Genomic DNA, 22,034 nt, shown 5'->3' on the forward strand with positions numbered 1-22,034 from the left:
AAGAGCGGACGCACCAGAGGGGAGTGGGATCGAGAAGAAGGGATTCGGATGTTGATCACCGATTTTCTTCAATTGATGCAGATGAGAACTGTAACTCCCACACTTATACTGATGTTCGATCGGATGGATTGCTTGGAAATCCTGTGACTGGTGCGACTTCCTTCAGTTGATGGGAAAGAAGAATAGAGGAAAGAAAGAAATGGGAAAGAAGAAGAGCCGAAGTGTGGAAAGGGTAGAAGCTGGATTCTCGATGCCCCTTCTCCTTTTGCCTATCTTCTTTATAGAGGGAGAGGGGCTTCTAGAATGTGCGATATAGTTGGGGATTGATGGCTGAGGGGCTGAAGACATCGATCGGAGGGTCATGAAGAGGCTGATGGGGCGGATGGTTGCGCCATCGTGGAGCTCGGGCGAGAGGGGGTGGAAGGCCAGCGAGTTTGTTCGTGATGAACGAAGGAGGAAGAAGTTGTTGGGGATCGGATGGCTTGAAGGATGTAGGATGCACATGGGGGGGGGGCGGCCATGGTGGGTGAGAGGCGATAGTGAGGGGGGCGAGAGAGGAAGGCGAGTTAGGGTTTTCAAAAAAAAAAAAAAAACCCTAACTCGACCTTTAAACCTTAAAAAGTCAGTTTTTCCAAAAGAAAACCTTCTCTTCAAGTTTTTGTAAAAAGATGGTTAAAGATGAGTTTTTCGACAAAAATCTTTGAAAACCGCGCAGTCTTTCCTAAATTTTTTTTTTTTGATGATTTTTCCATTTTTTTGTATTTTTGGAACAGAATCTAAGTTTTTTTTACACGAAAACAAAGATTAAATACTAATTTTTTGTATTTTTCTGAGAAATATATACAAGAGTATTTTTCTGAGAATTTCAGACCATTTTGGGAAAATTTCTTCAAAAGAATGGGTTTGGACCCAAGTTTTGAGGAAATACTCGAGTTTTAAACCTCGAATCGAGAAATACAACTCGATGGATCCAAACGGATGTCGGACGAAGTGTCTGAGCTTTTCAAAAGATTATTTTGGTAATTTGGAGAATTTAATTTAAAATTGGATAATGAAGCTCAGATTTGGATTTTGATAATGGATCCGGATCCGAAATTGAGTCAGATATGGAAAATGAATTTAATTTCAACAAAATTTGAGAAACAGAATGGAATTTAGATTTAAAACTGACTCAATTACCCAGAAAATGGGGGCAAAGGGCAAAATGGGGATATTTACAACATTTTGAAAATTTTGGGGTGTTCACAGTCTTCAAAATTATCAATTCTTCCCATTTTACCCCCAGGACTCTGAATTTCAAAATATTTTCTCAGGAAAACGATCTGGATAGTTTTCAATATGGATTTCAGCCACTTCACCTCAGATTTTGCCCCTTTTTGACAATTTCAAATATCTTCCTTTTATTAAAATTGCCCTACAGGGGCCAACTCTTTCCAAAAATTCCTGTTTTACCAATTAGTCCAGATTTTATGAAAATTCCAAAAAGAAGTTGTGGTTTTATCCTTATTTCAATAAAGAAGCAATGTGGGACCCACACTGAGGTGGTGTCACACAAGCTTTTCTTTTGAAAATTTGAATTTTGAAAAACCCAAAAATATAGGAGCCTTGTCCCCTGGATTGGTGCCACTTGTCCTTTCTCTCTCCTCTCATCTACATGCCAAGTGTCAGTGTGGGGCTACCTTAAGAAGCCGCCACATGTCATCCCATTTATCTGCCATGTGTCACCCTATCCATCCTACGCCATGTGTCATTCCAAGATTACCAGGAGATGCCAAGTGTCATAGGTTGTCCTGTCTAGAAAAAGTGGAGCTTGTCTCCTCTGAGGTGGTGCCACTTAAAGTGTGTCTCCTGCAGAGGACACGTGTCAACCCCTCCCTCCTTCTAGAAAAGTAGCCTAACACATGTCTCTCCCTATTTTTCTCAGAAAAGTAGGAGACATGTGTCACTCCTAAACTCCTACAGAAAAGGTAGGCTTGTCTCCTCTGAGGTGGCGCCATCTGGAGTGTGTCTCCTGCAGAGAACACGTGTCAAGCTCTCATTTCCTAAGAAAAAGCAAATGCCATGTGTCATTTCCTGCTCTCTTCAGAAAAGCTAGAATTTAAACATTCAAATCTCCTTATAGGTGGCGCAGATCCTGAACTCCTACCTTTTTCATCTTGTCTGAGATGGCGCCACATGGCTTGAGCCTCCTTCTCTCCCCTCTGCCACGTGTCATCTTCTGCTTCTTTCAGAAAAAGCAAGTGACACATGTCTCCTTCTCACTCCTTCAGAAAAAGTAGAGGACACATGTCTTCTCCCTACTCTCTTCAGAAAAGCAAGTGCCACATGTCACTCCTGGCTTTCTTCAGAAAAAGCAAACCATTCAAAATTCAAACAAAGCCTAGGTGGCGCAAATCCTGAGCTCTGATTTTTTTTTAGATGGCCTATGAGGGCGCCACATGTCCCTTCCCTTCTTTTCCTCCCTTGCCACATGGCATTGTAGGAGCCACCCTGAGGTGGTGCCACATGTCTATCCTCCATTCCTCCAGGGCCAACCTCCATTTGAAATTCGAATTCTCCTCTGAGGTGGCGCCATCTGAAGAACCTCTCCAGCATGCTGACACTTGGAACCGTCCTGGACTGCCACATGTCCAGATCTTCTTTCACCAGAAAAAGCAAAATTCAAATTCCTCTGAGGTGGCGCCTTCTGAGCCCACTGCTCTGACCTTCTGACATGTGTCAAACACCTTTTGAGGTGGCACCATTCCAGGACTCCACTTGGCTCCATTTTTTTATTTTTCATAAAGGTAGTCCACCATGAGGTGGCGCCACCTGAGGACTCCCTACAAAAGGTGAGTTTGAATTTCAAATTCCAAGAGAACACCCTCTGAGGTGGCGCCTTCTGGGAGTTCCCTGCAGAGAGAATCAAGCAAACTTTTGAAAAATTCCAAATTCCCCCTGCTGAGGTGTCTCACCCACAAAATTTCCATTTTTTTTTATTTTTCTCAAAAATCAAAATAGCCTCATGAGGTGGCGCCACCTGAGGGCTCCCTGCAAAAGCCAAATTTGAATTTCAAACCCCCAGATAGCACCCCCTTAGATGGCGCCACATGGAGGGCTCAGATTGAGCCTGTTTGAATTTCAAATTTCTTCAGAAAATTTATAAAAACAAGGCTCCACGCCCAAGAGAAAGGAGAGCATCTTTGGAGACCATTTTTGTGAACTTGAAAATCCGACCTAGCCTTCCTAAAATCCGTTTCTGAACTTTGGAAATCGTGCCCCCTTTGGCTCATTGGAGAAGGTGGAGTAAAGTTCGTGTAGTGGCCAATTCGATTCAAGCATAGGTCGATTTTGGTGAACCATCCGAAGCCCGAAGTGAAGGACGAAGGAAGCTCGTGATAGCCGCCCCTTTCAAGAGCTTCTACGCTGCGTAACGAAGCAAGGTGCACTTCTTTTCCCCTTGATGTAATTCCATAATCCGATTCGGGAGTCGTTTGAAGAAAGAGCTCATCCGAGAGATGGATTGAGCTATTCTCATAAAACGACATATATAAAAATGTTTAATTATGCTTCCTTGATGATTTTTAACATTCATGTAGTTAGCTAGGTTTAATTTGCATTTTGTTTCATTCATTTAGCATATTTAATGAATTAATTAGAATTAATTTAGCATTTATTTCAATTCTGCTCATTTTCAGTAGGTCTCTATTTTTGTCAGTCAGTACACACGTCATTTCATGCATTTTTTTTTATTAAAAATCCCAAAAAAAATCACGGAATGCGCCCTTAGGTGTCCCTGAAATTTTGCCAAAAATTCAGAGGCATTTGAATTTGTTTACTGCGGTAAACATTCAAAATGGCAAGTCGGGTTTTGTTACCCGAGATGCATTTTGAAAATAATTTGCCGACTTGTAAAATCGAGATATCCCTCATGGTAGATCATATTTTCGATCCGAAAGATGTTCTGAACTCGGGAGAATGTCTAGTTTTTAATATGATTTTCTCAGATTTGTCTGATTTTTTTTAATGTCTGAAACAAATCCGAGATGTCGGTACACGTGTCAGAGCCTAATTTGGGCCTCTGAGATCTTGGATCGACTTAGGGCTATGGTTTCTCTTTGTGTATTGCTCCAAATCCAAAACTGTAAAAAGTGAAAGTTATGTCCGAGGTTTCCTCTGTTTGCATATAAAAGCCTGTGATTTTTAGAATAGTGTTGATACCTGCTTCGGATTTTTTTTTTCAGTCCCTTGTTTTTCTACATTTGTCTGTTCTGTTAGTTTAGGCAGGAATAGTTATATTTTTATCTGTGTTTCCGTTGATCAAATGCCGAAGTCATAAACATGAAAGTTGTTTATGTAGGTGTCTGAGTAATTTCATAAATTTTCATGGCTGTTTTATATTTTTTTGGCATTTTACATCCGATTAGGGTGATTTTTACCTTTGTCAGAATTAAATCCCTGTTTCTGAACTCACCATGGCTCAAATCCCAAGGCTGTAAAAACAAAAAATGTTACATTTTAGGTCTTTTAGCAGTCTGCAAAATATCAAAAGTTTTCATGGTGTAAATCTTGCATTATCATTTTAAGCATTGCATTTGGTTCGGATCCATAGGCAAAATCCACCATTTTAGGACTTTCTTTAAATTTTAGCATTTAAATCATATCATTTCGGGATTTTTAGCATTCTAGGCTGTTTATTAGAGTAAGTAGATGCTTCATACCGAATTTGGTGCAATTTGGAATCCATTTGAGGTTCGGATCATCCATAATACCAAAACAGGGTCCCGCAGGACCCAGATCCAAGCGAAAAACAAGCGAAATTCGTTATTTTGGATAAATTGCAAAATGCCAAATTCTGATTTTACAGTCCTAATGTGTTTAGCAGCATGTCGTCATGTCCCTTACTGCATCTCATCATCATTTGAGTCCATTTGAATTTCGAAATCTCAATTTTACCAAGTTTTCCTTCAAAAAACCCTGATTTTAAAGGTATAACTTTATAATTAGGGGTATTTTGGTCATTTTGACCCCAATTCCGATTTTCAAACTATTTTCTACTGAATTTCCTGCATTTACATCATTTCAAATATCAAGGAAGCATGAGAATAGGGTTTATATCCAATTAAATCCAATAATTTCATAATATTATTAGAAAATCTTGGAAAAACCCACATAGTTGAGCTAACCCTATTTCAAGTTTGGCAGGAACAATCAAAAGAAGGAGCTGAAGTCTGCAAATTTCTTTTATTTAGTGATGTAATAATGTAAATTTTGGAATAAGAGAGTTAATTTCCTGCTTAGACTAGGATGCATATCATATAGTTTGAATTTATGCAATATCCTGATTATATGATTCATGCATTTTATTTTAAAAGCACTATAGATGTTCACGAATGGCACATGCACCAACTCTTAGGGAGTTGATGGACTCGGTAGGATCCATATTTACGGCCCTAGTCGGAATATGGACGAGACCCAGATCCGTCATCTTTCTACTAGTCACATAGAGCCTACACTCTTAGGCTATCTTAAAATGCACATCATATTTCCAAAGTTTTCAAAATCATGTGCATCAAATCCACTAAGTTCTGAACACATTCATGGCCACAGTCAGAATATGTGAAGGACTTATTTGGACTTAATGCACATTTTCCAACCAATTCCTCAGAAAATCTTTTCAAAGGGCATTCATTTACTCATGTCATTTGCATCATGAAATCATTGATTTTCTCAAGATTTTCTCAAGAAAACTTCATTCTCAAGAAATCGATTTCTCAAGAAACTCTAAGGATTTTTCAAAATCGGTTTTCCAAAGAAAAGTTTTTCCACAGTTTTCCCTGGAAAATGATATTTTCTTAAGAGATTCAAAAGAGTTTTCCAATCTTTCCCCAAGATCAAAATCGATTTCCAAATATTTCAAGGGTAAAAATTCCTAGGATTTCAATTTCCCAAGTTTTGAATTTCCTTCCCCAATGAGTTTTCCTATAAATTTTCCATTATTTTTCTAAGAAAACTCTCAAAGTCCAAGTTTTCCTAAGAAGTGTTTCCCTTTTCAAAAGGTTCATCTTTTCTCAAGAATCACTTCCATTTTCCCAGGATTTTCAACCATTCATAATTTTCCCAAGTCTTTATGAACTTTCCTGAGATTTCAAATCTTTTTCATCTGAGTTTCCTGAGAAATTGACTTTCAGCTTTTTCCTGAGAGAATCTTTTCAACTCCAAATATTCTCTAAGCATACATCATGTTTTCCCAACTTGCATTTTCCAAAATCTCATAGCACATGTCTGAATTCTCTGTGCATTTAGGATAGAACATAACTTCGATAGTTTAACTAAGTCAAGCACAGTTTTGGTCCTTGGTTCGATTACCCCTGTTAAAGGCGGCAGGAACGGTCGAACCTCGTACCGACAGGTCGAGCCCCATCCCATGGATTTTCCCGTAATTTTCAAAACGGAGGCGAGTATTTCAAAAGTAATTTCCAAAATCCGGTCAAGTTTGAAGCGCGAAAGCGTTTCCTCTTTCTCTCTTCCGCAAGGAAGGGAAGAAGGGGGAAAAATTTCGCGACGATAACAGGCGGGGGTCTCAGCAAGTGGTGGAAGAGGCTCCCTGACCGCTCCCCAAGGTGGTCTCTCTGACGACACTCTAGACACATCTACACTATCTACACCGCTATTCTTCTCTATATGGTACAAATCTAAAGAATCCTCAGTAATGTACAACTCGGGCTGCTCCTCCACTAACTCATGTGCAATATCTACATGAAAGCAGTCCATGTCTCCTGCTAGTCCCATCGCGGCATTGAAAATATTCAGCTTGACCTTTCGATTGCCGAATGAGAGATCCATGGCTCCGGTTCTGCAGTTGATACACGCATTGGCAGTTGCCAAGAATGGTCATCCTAAAATAATCGGAGTCTGGTGTTGGCTATCCACTCCTTCTATATCAAGAATAATGAAATCGACTGGAAAATAAAAGTCATCCACCTTAACTAGCACGTCCTCCAAGACACCTCTCGGTACCTTGACAGAACGATCTGCCAGCTGCAGTGTAATCGGAGTCGATCTCATCTCTCCTAGCCCGAAAGAATCAAAGAAATACCCGGTCAGAATGTTCACGCTTGCTCCAAGATCGAGCAATGCGCGTTCTCTCCGGATATTCCCTATAGTACACGCAATGATAGGGGCTCCAGGGTCCTTGAGCTTTGGTGGTGTCTGATGCTGAAGTACTGAACTCACCTGCTCAGTCAGATGGACCCTGTTAGGAACTCGCTCTCTAGATTTATGCTTTTGCGTACATAGTTCCTTCAGGAATTTGGCATATGCCGGCACCTGCTGAATCGCATCGAGCAAAGGTAGGTTGATCTGCACATGCTTGAAGATGTCAAGCATGTCCTAGATCTTCGCACCTTGCTTCCCTCTATAACCAGGAGACTCTAATGCTTTGGGATAGGGTGGTGGGGGAATATACTCTGCTGGCTCCTCCTCTTTGTGAGAAGGCTCACTCCTATCCTTCTTCTTCTCTGAGGATAAAGATGATGATGATGAAGATGAATATGGGGATGGGGATGATGGTTGAGCCAACGTAGGTGAAACAACGGTCTCTGGCTCCTCTATCCTCTCTCTACTCTCTCTCTCTCTGCTCTCGACGTGATACTCACGTCCACTCCTGAAGGCCATAACTGATTTAGCCTGCTGCTGTGTCTCGGTATGAAATAGGCCTCCAGTCATCTGGTCCTTACCCTTCGGGTTCATGACAGCCTGACTCGGCAATGTACCCTCGGGTCTCCTACTAATAGCCTCAGCTAACTGTCCCATTTGCGACTCTAACTTCGCAATGGACTGCGTATGCGAGCTCAAAATCTGGCTACACTTCTCGAAGGCGTTCTGATTAGAGGTTGTCACCTCTTGGAATGCCTGGAGAAGTCTCTCCTTAAAAGATGTCTGCGGGGCAGACTCCTGCTGAATCGGGGGAGTGACCGAAGAAGAAGAAGACTGAGAATAGTTCGGTCTTTGAAATGACTGAGTAAAAGATGGCTGCCAAACTGGCTGAGAGGATGTAGGCATCTGCATGGAAGACTGTGGATTCTTCCATGAAAAATTTGGATGGTTACGCCAACCCGGATTATATGTCGATGAAAATGGGTTATTCGGCGATCTGACGTAACCCTGAGCTGCCTGAACTTGTTCTTGAACAAATTCAGGGTACTGAGCTGCCGAAGGGCACTCAGTGATCTCGTGTGCCGGGCTGGCACAAAGAGTACACACCTGCTGTGTAGTGGATGGTCTTGAGAGAAGCTGGTCCAGCTTCTGAGCAATCATGTCTACCTTGCACTGTAATGCAGTAGATGGACCAATCTCAAGAACACCAGCTTTCTTCTGAATGCTGGGTGTGGCTCTATCCGAATGAGAGCTCGAAGCGTGGTGGAGTGAATTCTCGGCCAATGTATCAAATAGCCTCCATGCTTCGTCCTCGCTCTTCAGCATGAATGTCCCTCCACATGAAGAGTCGATCATCTGACGATTCTTGTCAGACAATCCATCATAGAAGCTCTGCACCAGTTGCCATTTCGGCACCTGATGATGGGGACATTTCCTGAGGAGATCCTTCATTCTCTCCCAGGTCTCATGAAAGCGCTCACCATCTAGCTCTGAAAAGCTAGTGATGGCTCTACGATATTGGTTCGTACGACCAATGGGAAAATATTTCCGAAGAAACTCCTGTTGCAATTGATCCCATGACTCTATTTCTACAGAATCTAAGGACTTTAGCCAATACTTGGCTTTGTCCTTCAATGAAAAGGGGAATAGAGTCAACCTTAAAGCATCATCATCGAAATTCTATATCTTAACAGTAGAACGGATTTCGAGGAATTCATCTAAATGTCGGTAGGGATCCTCATGACTAAGGCCATAAAAGGATGGAAGCATTTGAATAATGCTGGCCTTAATCTCATAATGCGGTGCTCCTACATCGGGTCTCCGAATGCAGGATGCCTGAACATAGTCTGTGGGAATGAAGTATTCCCGCAGAGGGCGTGAAAGAACTGGGGGTGGAGGTGGAGGATCCATGTCAGCCATTGTTGCCGAACTTCGATGAGAATGTAAAATTCTCTCTAGGTTGTCAACAAATGGGTGTAATGGGGTTCCTAGACCTCGTCGCCCCTGCATACACTGGTACTAAGACCAGATGTAGGCAAACGACCTCAATCTAAAAAAAATTAACTAACACAGGTACTAAAATGTAAATAACACAAAATAAACAACTACTAAACAAATATGCTAAACTAATTATGTCAGAATGATCTAACTAAGTAAATGAAATAACAAATTAAAGTACTCTAAAGTACTGAAAAGATAAATACAGGAAATCACAAACTAAGTTTTTCTAAAACCCACCTGTCTAATCGCTCCTTGCAGAATGAATTTCAAGTGAATCCTAGAAAGAACAGAACGTGAATCCTATATTTACTAACTATGTTAATCCTATATTCACTTACTAATCCTACTAACTAAAAATAAAACAACTAATTAACTAAAACAAATTAATAAATCAAACTCTAAGAAATAAAGTAATTAATTCGCCGTTCCCCGGCAACGGCGCCAAAATTTGGTTGATATTTTGGAATGATCTTTAAAAACAATTATTTTCAATAAAACTTTGGAAAATCGTCAACCAAAAATATAAAAACCGACTTTCCACAAAGTGGTAAGTGCGGGTCGAATCCTCAGGGAACAGGAAGTACTTACGATATTTCTAGAAAATTTAATTTATTAATAGCAAATGTCAATTTACAATTATAAAGTTAATACAACCACAATTAATCACTAAAATCAAAATAAACAAGCATTCAGTCTTCTGCTCCACACCAAGGGTATTTCCATCTTTTCGCCAATTAGATAATCTTCGCACTTGGACAATAACCCTGGAAACTAATATGCTTTTCAACCTAAAAATGCAGAAAAATACTGAGTTAGTATTCTAGTCTAATAATGCGAACAATGACTAAAACTAATTCTACTTTTACGAAAATAATAAAACAAATGCTATTTATCAAACAAAAATTAAATAAAATACTAAATTAATTCTAAAATTAACCAAATTAATTCTACTAATGCTGGATGATGATTATGTAACTCATAAAATGAAGAAACTACTGAAAACAAGTCTAAATTGCCGAAATTAAGAAAATTACGAAACTGCCCCTAACTAGTGTAAAATAGCATTCTGACAGGTTATCGGAAAACCACTGTTTGACAGGGAAAACGAGGTCCAATTTTTCCAAAATTTATTCTGTTCTGTAACTGACAGATTAAACAAACTGACAGTTTTTACAGAATTTAAAAACAGTATCTGGAACTCCAGATATAAGCGTTTCAAATCTGGGAAAAATCAGGATATCGACAATCCTGTAATTTGAAATCCAGAAAAAACGGTTTTCGCAAAACGCTTAAAAATCAGACCAAATCAACTCCGAATGAGCTGAAATTTGGTCTGCAGTTAAATAACACGTCAATAAAGTGAATAGAAGAAAAAAATTTGGAAAACACAGAATTTTTGCACAGAAAATAAGGCTGGTGTGACAGGGCAAAAATCTGGTTTTTATTTGAGTGCACTATTCACTATTTGAACTATTTTACCCACTAAGAATGTAATCTACATGCAATGCAAACTTAATTAATTCTATATAACTGATTATATGCAGATGCTAACTATAATAAAACTAAATGAACTCTACATGAAATATGACATGCGTGTTATGACTATGCACTAAATGAAATACTAATGCAATTACAATCGAAACACTAAATAATGTAGTTAAATATATGACTAAATGATGTACCCACTATAAACTAACTACACTATACTAACTAACTAATCAACAAACGATAAACTAACAAACACCAATCAAATCACAATTATAAATTTTAGCTAAACAATTAAAGAAATAACTACATTAGCTAATCAAAAATCGCTATAGGTAAATCAAAAAATTATGGGACTAAAATGAAACAATAGGAAATGGGTTCTACTAGGACTAGGGTCGGTTGACTTCAATGGACTCAGTTTAGGCTTGGCTAAGGTGGGGTTAACTTGGGTAGGCTCGAGCTATGTTTGACTTAGCTAGGACTATGGTGGACTCGGTGTGGTTTGGTCTTGACTTGGATAGGGTTGGATTAACTTGGTTAAGGTTGACTCAACTTGGTTTAACCTAGATTAGGTTTGACTTAGACTAGAGTTGACTCGAACTAGGCTCGGTTTGGACTCACCCTGGGTTAGACTAAAACTTGACTCGGGTTAGGTCTTGGTTTTGGACTTAGGCTTATTAAGACTAGGTTGCACTCGGTTTAGGGTGGACTTAGTCAACTAGGTTTGGGTTGACTTAGACTCAACTAAGTTTGACCCAACTTAGGTTTGACTAGGATAGGTTAGGTAGACTAGGTTGACCTAAACTTAGGTTAGGGTTGACTCCACTAAGTTTGACTAAGATTAGGCTTTGGTCTTAGACTCGACCTAGGTGTGGTCTTGGCTTTGACTTAAGCTAGGCTAGGTTTTGACTAGACTCAAAGGAGGTGTAGACTAGGGTTTGACTCAACCTAGGCTCGGTTTGACTAGGTTAGGTCTAGACTAAAGTAGTAACCTCCTAATTAATCTACAATTAATCCAAAGTTCATGATTTTAATGGAGAAGGTTGGGAAAATAAGGGAATAATGGTAATTGCTCAAACTTTGAAATAAATTGGATTCTCCAAAAACCGCCCCACTTAATGAGGGAGTTACTCTCCTTAATTGAATTCAAACTCTCACTTTGGAAAAGGGAAAGTCCAACTTAGAAGAAAACCCCACGATTTTTGCTTTCCCAACTTGAGTAAAGAGCATTTATTCCTTTCTGAAAATCGTGGGACTTAATTTGGAATTTTAGTTTAATTTTCAAAAACACTTTCCAAGATCAAAGAGTTACTCCTACTTTAATACACATCCAAAATTTATTTCCTTCTTAAATATCCCACACAATTTTTGGGGAATCCACTCTTTCCAAAAACTTTTTAAATGCAATTACCTTAATTGCCTCCCCTCTCAAAATCGCCAACTCTAAATTAAGAATATACTACCAAATAATTTAAGATTTACCTAGGTAATGAAAAGGCCTAATTGAAAAACACGATTTTCTAAACTTAAATGCTGCCCTAATTACCAAAACCTACTTAAATGACCACTAAAAACGGCTATGAGATAAAACCCTAATACATTGAACCTAGACACCTTCCTAATTCAATTAATGACAATTAAGACTTGCTAAAAAAAATTCGACCAAGAGCTCAAGGGGAGCTCTAATGGCTGCCGCCCCACCTTGGGGAAGAAGAAGACTAAAAAAATGAAAAGAATAAAAACTTAAACTAAAAAAAAAAAAAAACTACTTACTAAGGAACCAATATTTTGATAAAACTAAATTAAAATATAATGAAAAAAAACTCCTAACTCCACAAATGCCAACATGAACAGCCCTATACTGGAATTTGTTAAGAACATAAAGAATTGAAAAATCGACTTTTGCAATTTTTGTTTTTCAATAGATCCAAAACACCAAAAACGCAAAATGCTAAAAACGATTATTTAGAACTATCCTAAACGAATGAAATGAACTAACACAACTATATACTGCTGTTAACACCTAAAACACACAACAACTACACCATTTACCCACATCAACACATACATTTAACAAAAACACAAAGATCGGCTAGAATAATCCTAGCCGATTTTTTTTTCTTTTTCAAAAATAAAATCAACACAAGACACAAGCACAACCCACGAATAAAATAAACTAAAATGAAATTTTCTAATGAGATTTTCAGCAAAACAACATAGTACACATGCTGGACAAAACAAAAATATCAAAACAAAAAATTTAATTTTTTGTGAAAATCAAGAATCGGCTAGAATGAGTCTAGCCGATTTTTGGATTTTGCTTTTCAATCAAAATCAAATGCAACCCACACAAAAACCGACTAAGATGAATCAAAATGAATTATTTTCTAAATGGTTTTTCAGTAGAACAGACCCAAGAACCCCTATGAGAAATTTGAAGGATCGGCTAGATGAAGATCTAGCCGATTTTAATAAAGAGAATGAAAAATCTAAAAAATATCGATTTCAATGAATCAAACAAACACATAAACCTAATCTAACGTGCTGGCCTATGCACGAAATCTAATCTAAGGTTAAAACAAAAAGAAAAATAAGAAACACACAGAAAATAAAATAAAAAGAAAACCAACACCCAATTCGGTTTTATCTAGAAGAGAAGGAAGAAGAAGACCTACCTTTTGGAAGATCCGACGACCGGGGGGGATGAAGAAGAGCGGACCGTGGCTGGAGATGGACGTCCTACGCAGTTTGAGAATGTTGTACTTCACCAAAAAATGGCATCTTTGCAGCTGCTACACGTTGGAGATCCACCGACGATGGAATGTGAGCCGATTCTCGATCGGAGGGTGTAGAAAGTCGGATGGAGGTAGGGCCGGCTCACCTTGGTGGTGTGTTGCGCACTCCCGCCCAAGGTTAATGGTCTCCACCTCTGCTACACCTGCAAAAATACAGAAAAGTGGTGAAAAGACAGCAAGGAACAAGAAAGAAATGAAAAGAAACGAAAGAAAGATTGAAAATATGCTTGAAAATCAAGCATAGACCGATCTTCAATGGCCAACACGTGGGGAAGATGGAGAGGAAGGAGTTGCTGGAGTAGATTCACTGCAAGGGGCGTCCAAACACAGCCAAATACGCCTAGGGCTTCTCTAAAAAGTATATTTATACTTTTTGGAATTTGCAAAAACACTGTTATAAAAAATATATTTTCTAGGCGCCTCTTTCTGGGGGGTTTTCAGAAAAACTTTTTGAAATGGATATGGATAGGCGTGTGGGTTGGGTTTTGGGCTTTCTAAGAGTTGATCCAAGGTCCAATTGACCTAATTGGGTCGGATATGGATCCGATCCACCTCGAAATCCATGCCCAAACACTGAAATATCCATAACTCTCTCATTTTAACTCCGATTTTTCTGAAATTCGAACCATAGCCCCTTACTATCAAAATACATCTAAACATGGGTTTAAAACCTTAAACTTGATACAAAATGCATGAAAAACTTGTTTACATGATGTGCATTTCATGCATCATCAAATACCCCCATGCTTGAATATTTGTTAGTCCCTTAACAAACCCTAATTATGATATGCAACGAAGACAAGAAATGCTAAGCATGAATGCATAATACTAACTCACTTTCGTAGGAATCACGGTTGCATTTAGCGTATGCAACAAGCCCTTTAAACCCCTAGCTTACACTAGTGGACGATTAAGGTCTCGTGAGGGTTTGCAGAGATGCTACCCACAAACATCAATGAAGTGCGAGGATGATTTTTCAAAAATATTAGGCTCTTAAGAATGCAGTTGGAACAAATATTTCATGTAATTGACATTCTCAAAACAAGTTTAAAAATCTCATACCGCCACAGTAAAAATTCTTTTCCTTCACTTTTCTAATATTGTAGCTAGTTCATGATTTTTCTCTGAAAGTCAAGTATTCTCATGTTTTACTCATTTATTCTCACTTGTATATTTTCTGCACAGTAATACACATATATGCCTAAGCAATGAAAATTTTCTCATTCAGCACATTCTTTTTCTTTCATTTTCACTCTTTTTTCAACTTTTGATCTCTTGCGCATTCTTCTGATATGAGCACTATTTCGAATGGTCAGTTTTCGTGACCCGTGTAGCGAGCTTTAGGTCAGTGACTCCCAAGCCGGCCGGCCTTAGGGCACTAGATACAAAGTATCCCTCGGACTTAATTGCTCGAGTCACTAGACTTTCTATTCTAATAGTTTACGTATAGTCTTCCTCTAGTCATGTGCAATGTCTCTATCTCTTAGGCTTTCTATGCAGTCCATGTAACAAGCTTTCGAACCGGTGGCTCTCAAACCAGCTGGCTTTGGGGCACCAGGTGTAAAACACCCTTCAGATTCTACTTACTCGAACTACAAAGGCCACAGATATCGACTTAGACAAGAAGATGATCTCCTTCGTTATCCTTTTTGTTAAGATACTCAAACACTTCATCTCGTGTGTGAGTTCCACTACTAGGATTCACGAAGACATCAACAACTAAACGTAGCTCTATTCTTTTAAACTCATTTTTTCAAACACATCTTTCCATTGCTTATTTCTTTCAGAACACATACTGTGCATACTTATACTAAAGTGATTCAAAATTTTCTAACAATCAAATACTATCTTTTCTTTGAATTTTCTCATGAATAACTACTCTATTTGACTCAATTCAGAAAATAAAATTTTTATGGGGCTTAAAAATTTATAAACTGTTAGATTATGCCAAAAACAATCATATATGCTACACTTTGTTCTCAAATGCCTACTTTGATTACCAGTCATACAAAAAAAAATTGACATTTTTGTGTGCATGCATCTAAACCACCCCCCCATGCTTGAATGACACTGTCCCTAGTGGCATACAAAATGAATAAAAATGTAATGCAAATGCACACTAAAAGACACTAACAAAAATATGGGAGAAACGATAGATACAACCTGATTTGCTCTGAGCTTCTGAAGTTGATTTTCATCTGATCCTTGAATTCTTTGAAAGCTCTTCTCTGTACCTGGTAATTGATACACTAAATGTTAAGTTCATCCTGCATACATCAAAACACAAATTAGCACATGTGAAATGAAATACTAAATAAATAAAAACTCTGAAATGAAAAATAAATAATGTACATATGATACATCCCTCTGGTCGAATCCTCATGCCTTCGTGAGATGCACTATCTCACACTCACCATCCTGCAAGGCATCTGAAATGAATGGCTTCAGTCTTTGCCCAATTACCTTGAATGTACCTTGGGTCATAGGATCGAATAATGTCACTGCTTCATGGGGAAATACTTTTTTCACAATGTACGGACCTGTCCATCTCGATCTTAACTTCCCTGGGAATAAATGTAAACGATAATTATATAGCCACACTTTCTGATCTGGCTCAAACACTTTTCTGACAATATGCTTATCATGAAATGCTTTTGTGCGAGCTTTGTATAATTTGGCATTCTCATATGCATCATTCCTGACTTCCTCTAATTCTGATAGCTGCAGTGCTCTCTCTTTGCCAGCCTGGGTGAGGTCAAAATTCAATTTCTTGATAGCCCAGTACGCTCTATGCTCTAGCTCGACAGGAAGATGGCATGCTTTCCCGAATACAAGGCAATACGGGGACATGCCAATGGGAGTCTTAAATGCAGTTCTATATGCACAAAGTGCATCATCTAATCGCTGGGACCAATCCTTGCGGTCCGGACGAACTATCTTTTCTAAAATTCGCTTAATCTCCCTATTGGACACTTCAACCTGTCCACTAGTCTGCGGATGATATGGAGTGGTGAATCTATGATTGACAGAATATCTTCTCAGCAGAGAAGCTATCTGTACATTCCTAAAATGCTTGCCACCATCGCTAATCATTGCTCGTGGCACACCAAAACGACTGAAAATGTTGTGCTTAATGAACTTAAGCACTACTCTGTGATCATTGGTCTTTGTTGTCACAGCCTCGACCCACTTGGACACATAATCAACCGCCACCAGAATGTATAAATTTCCGAAGGAAGGCGGAAATGGTCCCATAAAATCAATGCCTTAAACATCAAAAATCTCGACTATCAAAATCGAAAGCAAGGGCATCATGTCCCTCTTGGACATGTTCCCAATCTGCTGACATCGCAGGCATCGCCTACAGAACTCATGAGCATCTCTGTGGAGTGTGGGCCAATAAAATCCTGACTGCAAAACCTTTGCAGTCGTCTTCCTACTACTAAAATGCCCTCCACAAGCTAAAGAATGGGGAAAATTCAGAATGGACTGGTACTCCTCCTCCGGAACACATCTCCTAATGATCTGGTCTGCACAGTATTTGAACAACTCCGGTTCATCCCAATAATAGTGCCTCACCTGAGATAGGAATCTCTCACGCTCATTCTTGTTCCAATGCTCAGGTATCTGCCTCGAAACCAGATAGTTCACAATATCTGCAAACCAGGGTAACTGCGATGTACTGACTGACATGATCTGCTCATCGGGGAAAAAATCACTGATCGGCCTCTGATCCTGCGTGGTCTCCACGATCAGTCTGGAAAGATGGTCTGCTACTACATTCTCGCTTCCCTTCTTATCTCGAATCTCGAGATCAAATTCCTGTAGTAGTAGGACCCAACGAATCAATCTCGGTTTGGTGTCTTTCTTATTCAACAAATATTTCAATGCAGAATGGTCAGAATAGACAACCACCTTCGAACCGAGTAAATAGGACCTGAATTTATCCAATGCAAAAACTACCGCAAGTAGCTCCTTCTCTGTCATAGTATAATTCATCTGAGCATCAGACAGAGTTCTACTCGCATAGTAGATCACATAGGGCTTCCTATCAATGCGTTGTCCTAAAATGGCCCCCATAGCGTAATCAGATGCATCGCACATAATCTCAAATGGGAGAGTCCAATCTGGAGGTCTCAAAATAGGTGCAGTAATCAAGGCCTCTTTGAGAATCTCAAAGGCCTTCATACAATCCTCACCGAAAACAAAGGGTTGGTCTTTCTCCAATAACGTGCAAAGCGGTCGAGAGATTTTGCTGAAATCTTTTATGAACCGCCTGTAAAATCCCGCATGCCCTAAAAATGATCGAATCTGCCTCACAGAGGTGGGTGGAGTCAAACGGGAAATGGATTCCACCTTCGCTCTGTCAACCTCAATACCACGCTTGGACACAATGTGTCCTAGCACAATCCCCTCCTGGACCATAAAATGACTCTTTTCCCAACTCAGGACGAGATTGGTCTCCACACACCTACTCAGTACTCGAGCAAGTTTTTGGAGGCAATCTTCAAAAGAAGAGCCATACACTGAAAAGTCGTCCATAAAAACTTCCAGCACATCATCAATCATGTCCGAGAAGATAGCAAGCATGCACCTTTGAAAAGTAGCCGGGGCATTACAGAGCCCAAACGGCATACATCTAAATGCGAAGGTGCCATAAGGACATGTAAACGTGGTCTTCTCCTGGTCGTTAGGATGAACAACTACCTGATTGTATCTTGAATATCCATCTAGAAAGCAGTAGTAGCTCTGTCCTGCGAGTCTCTCTAAGATCTGATCAATGAATGGCAATGAGAAATGATCTTTCTTAGTTGCCACATTCAGCTTCCTATAATCGATGCAGACTCGCCATCCTGTAGTGGTCCTCATCGGAATTCTCTCACCCTTCTCATTCTCAACCACAGTGAGTCCTGACTTCTTCGGCACAACCTGAATCGGACTGACCCACTGGCTATCAGAAATAGGGTAAATGATTCCGGCATCCAACCATTTCACCACCTCTTTCTTCACCACTTCCTTCATGTTGGGATTTAGCCTTCTCTTCATATCCCTAAATGGCTTGACTTCCTTATCACAATGGATCCTATGCATGCAGAATGAAGGATCAATCCCCTTCAGATTAGCAACTCCCCAGCCAATCACTGCCTTGTGCTCTCGAAGAATAGTCAGCAATCTCTGTTCCTGCTCCTCAGTAAGCAAGGACGAGATGATCACAGGCCGAGTCTCATCATCTCCGAGGTATGCATACTTGAGTGAATTCGGTAATGGTTTCAACTCAAGTTTCGGAGGTGACTCAATCGAAGATTTGGCGGGGGTCTCAGCAAGTGGTGGAAGAGGCTCCCTGACCGCTCCCCAAGGTGGTCTCTCTGACGACACTCTAGACACATCTACACTATCTACACCGCTATTCTTCTCTATATGGTACAAATCTAAAGAATCCTCAGTAATGTACAACTCGGGCTGCTCCTCCACTAACTCATGTGCAATATCTACATGAAAGCAGTCCATGTCTTCTGCTGGTCCCATCGCGGCATTGAAAATATTCAGCTTGACCTTTCAATTGCCGAATGAGAGATCCATGGCTCCGGTTCTGCAGTTGATACACGCATTGACAGTTGCCAAGAATGGTCTGCCTAAAATAATCGGAGTCTGGTGTTGGCTATCCACTCCTTCCATATCAAGAATAATGAAATCGACTGGAAAATAAAAGTCATCCACCTTAACTAGCACGTCCTCTAAGACACCTCTCGGTACCTTGACAGAATGATCTGCCAGCTGCAGTGTAATCGGAGTCGATCTCATCTCTCCTAGCCCGAAAGAATCAAAGAAATACCCGGTCAGAATGTTCACTCTTGCTCCAAGATCGAGCAATGCGCGTTCTATCCGGATATTCCCTATAGTACACGCAATGATAGGGGCTCCAGGGTCCCTGAGCTTTGGTGGTGTCTGATGCTGAAGTACTGAACTCACCTGCTCAGTCAGATGGACCCTGTTAGGAACTCGCACTCTAGATTTACGCTTTTGCGTACATAGTTCCTTCAGGAATTTGGCATATGCCGGCACCTGCTGAATCGCATCGAGCAAAGGTAGGTTGATCTGCACATGCTTGAAGATGTCAAGCATGTCCTGGATCTTCGCACCTTGCTTCCCTCTATAACCAGGAGACTCTAATGCTTTGGGATAGGGTGGTGGGGGAATATACTCTACTGGCTCCTCCTCTTTGTGAGAAGGCTCAATACTATCCTTCTTCTCTGAGGATGAAGATGATGATGATGAAGATGAATATGGGGATGGGGATGATGGCTGAGCCGACGTAGGTGAAACAACGGTCTCTGGCTCCTCTATCGTCTCTCTACTCTCTCTCTCTCTGCTCTCGACGTGATACTCATGTCCACTCCTGAAGGCCATAACTGATTTAGCCTGCTGCTGTGTCTCGGTATGAAATAGGCCACCAGTCATCTGGTCCTTACCCTTCGGGTTCATGACAGCCTGACTCGGCAATGTACCCTCGGGTCTCCTACTAATAGCCTCAGCTAACTGTCCCATTTGCGACTCTAACTTCGCAATGGACTGCGTATGCGAGCTCAAAATCTGGCTACACTTCTCGAAGACGTTCTGATTAGAGGTTGTCACCTCTTGGAATGCCTGGAGAAGTCTCTCCTCAAAAGATGTCTGCGGGGCAGACTCCTGCTGAATCGGAGGAGTGACCGAAGAAGAAGAAGACTGAGAATAGTTCAGTCTTTGAAATGACTGAGTAAAAGATGGCTGCCGAACTGGCTGAGAGGATGTAGGCATCTGCATGGAAGACTGTGGATTCTTCCATGAAAAATTTGGATGGTTACGCCAACCCGGATTATATGTCGATGAAAATGGGTTATTCGGCGGTCTGACGTAACCCTGAGCTGCCTGAACTTGTTCTTGAACAAATTCAGGGTACTGAGCTGCCGAAGGGCACTCAGTGATCTCGTGTGCCGGGCTGGCACAAAGAGTACACACCTGCTGTGTAGTGGATGGTCCTGAGAGAAGCTGGTCCAGCTTCTGAGCAATCATGTCTACCTTGCACTGTAATGCAGTAGATGGACCAATCTCAAGAACACCAGCTTTCTTCTGAATGCTGGGTGTGGCTCTATCCGAATGAGAGCTCGAAGCGTGGTGGAGTGAATTCTCGGCCAATGTATCAAATAGCCTCCATGCTTCGTCCTCGCTCTTCAGCATGAATGTCCCTCCACATGAAGAGTCGATCATCTGACGATTCTTGTCAGACAATCCATCATAGAAGCTCTGCACCAGTTGCCATTTCGGCACCTGATGATGGGGACATTTCTTGAGGAGATCCTTCATTCTCTCCCAGGTCTCATGAAAGCGCTCACCATCTAGCTCTGAAAAGCTAGTGATGGCTCTACGATATTGGTTCGTACGACCAATGGGAAAATATTTCCGAAGAAACTCCTGTTGTAATTGATCCCATGACTCTATTTCTACAGAATCTAAGGACTTTAGCCAATACTTGGCTTTGTCCTTCAATGAAAAGGGGAATAGAGTCAACCTTAAAGCATTATCATCGAAATTTTGTATCTTAACAGTAGAACAGATTTCGAGGAATTCATTTAAATGTCGGTAGGGATCCTCATGACTAAGGCCATAAAAGGATGGAAGCATTTGAATAATGCTGGCCTTAATCTCATAATGCGGTGCTCCTACATCGGGTCTCCGAATGCAGGATGCCTGAACATAGTCTGTGGGAATGAAGTATTCCCGCAGAGGGCGTGAAAGAACTGGGGGTGGAGGTGGAGGATCCATGTCAGCCATTGTTGCCGAACTTCGATGAGAATGTAAAATTCTCTCTAGGTTGTCAACAAATGGGTGTAATGGGGTTCCTAGACCTCGCCGCCCCTGCATACACTGGTACTAAGACCAGATGTAGGCAAACGACCTAAATCTAAAAAAAATTAACTAACACAGGTACTAAAATGTAAATAACACAAAATAAACAACTACTAAACAAATATGCTAAACTAATTATGTCAGAATGATCTAACTAAGTAAATGAAATAACAAATTAAACTACTCTAAAGTACTGAAAAGATAAATACAGGAAATCACAAACTAAGTTTTTCTAAAACCCACCTGTCTAATCGCTCCTTGCAGAATGAATTTCAAGTGAATCCTAGAAAGAACAGAACGTGAATCCTATATTTACTAACTATGTTAATCCTATATTCACTTACTAATCCTACTAACTAAAAATAAAACAACTAATTAACTAAAACAAATTAATAAATCAAACTCTAAGAAATAAAGTAATTAATTCGCCGTTCCCCGGCAACGGCGCCAAAATTTGGTTGATATTTTGGAATGAGCTTTTAAAAACAATTATTTTCAATAAAACTTTGGAAAATCGTCAACCAAAAATATAAAAACCGACTTTCCACAAAGTGGTAAGTGCGGGTCGAATCCTCAGGGAACAGGAATTACTTACGATATTTCTAGAAAATTTAATTTATTAATAGCAAATGTCAATCTACAATTATAAAGTTAATACAACAATAATTAATCACTAAAATCAAAATAAACAAGCATTGAGTCTTCTGCTCCACACCAAGGGTATTTCCA

At 40.1% G+C, this 22,034-nt stretch overlaps 2 non-coding genes across 2 annotated transcripts; both read left to right on the forward strand.

Annotated features, from left to right (window-relative positions):
• Positions 1-8,551: 8,551 nt before the first annotated feature.
• LOC149813171 (small nucleolar RNA R71) lies at positions 8,552-8,654 on the forward strand. The gene has a single exon (XR_016428437.1). It is a non-coding gene; the product is annotated as a small nucleolar RNA R71 (small nucleolar RNA).
• A 12,070-nt stretch (positions 8,655-20,724) lies between these two features.
• On the forward strand, positions 20,725-20,827 carry LOC149813172 (small nucleolar RNA R71). The gene has a single exon (XR_016428416.1). It is a non-coding gene; the product is annotated as a small nucleolar RNA R71 (small nucleolar RNA).
• The last annotated feature ends 1,207 nt before the right edge of the window (positions 20,828-22,034 follow it).

Source organism: Nuphar pumila, chromosome 16 (genome assembly GCF_984573655.1).
Source record: "Nuphar pumila chromosome 16, dmNupPumi1.hap1.1, whole genome shotgun sequence".
NCBI classification, from domain to species: Eukaryota; Viridiplantae; Streptophyta; class Magnoliopsida; order Nymphaeales; family Nymphaeaceae; genus Nuphar; species Nuphar pumila.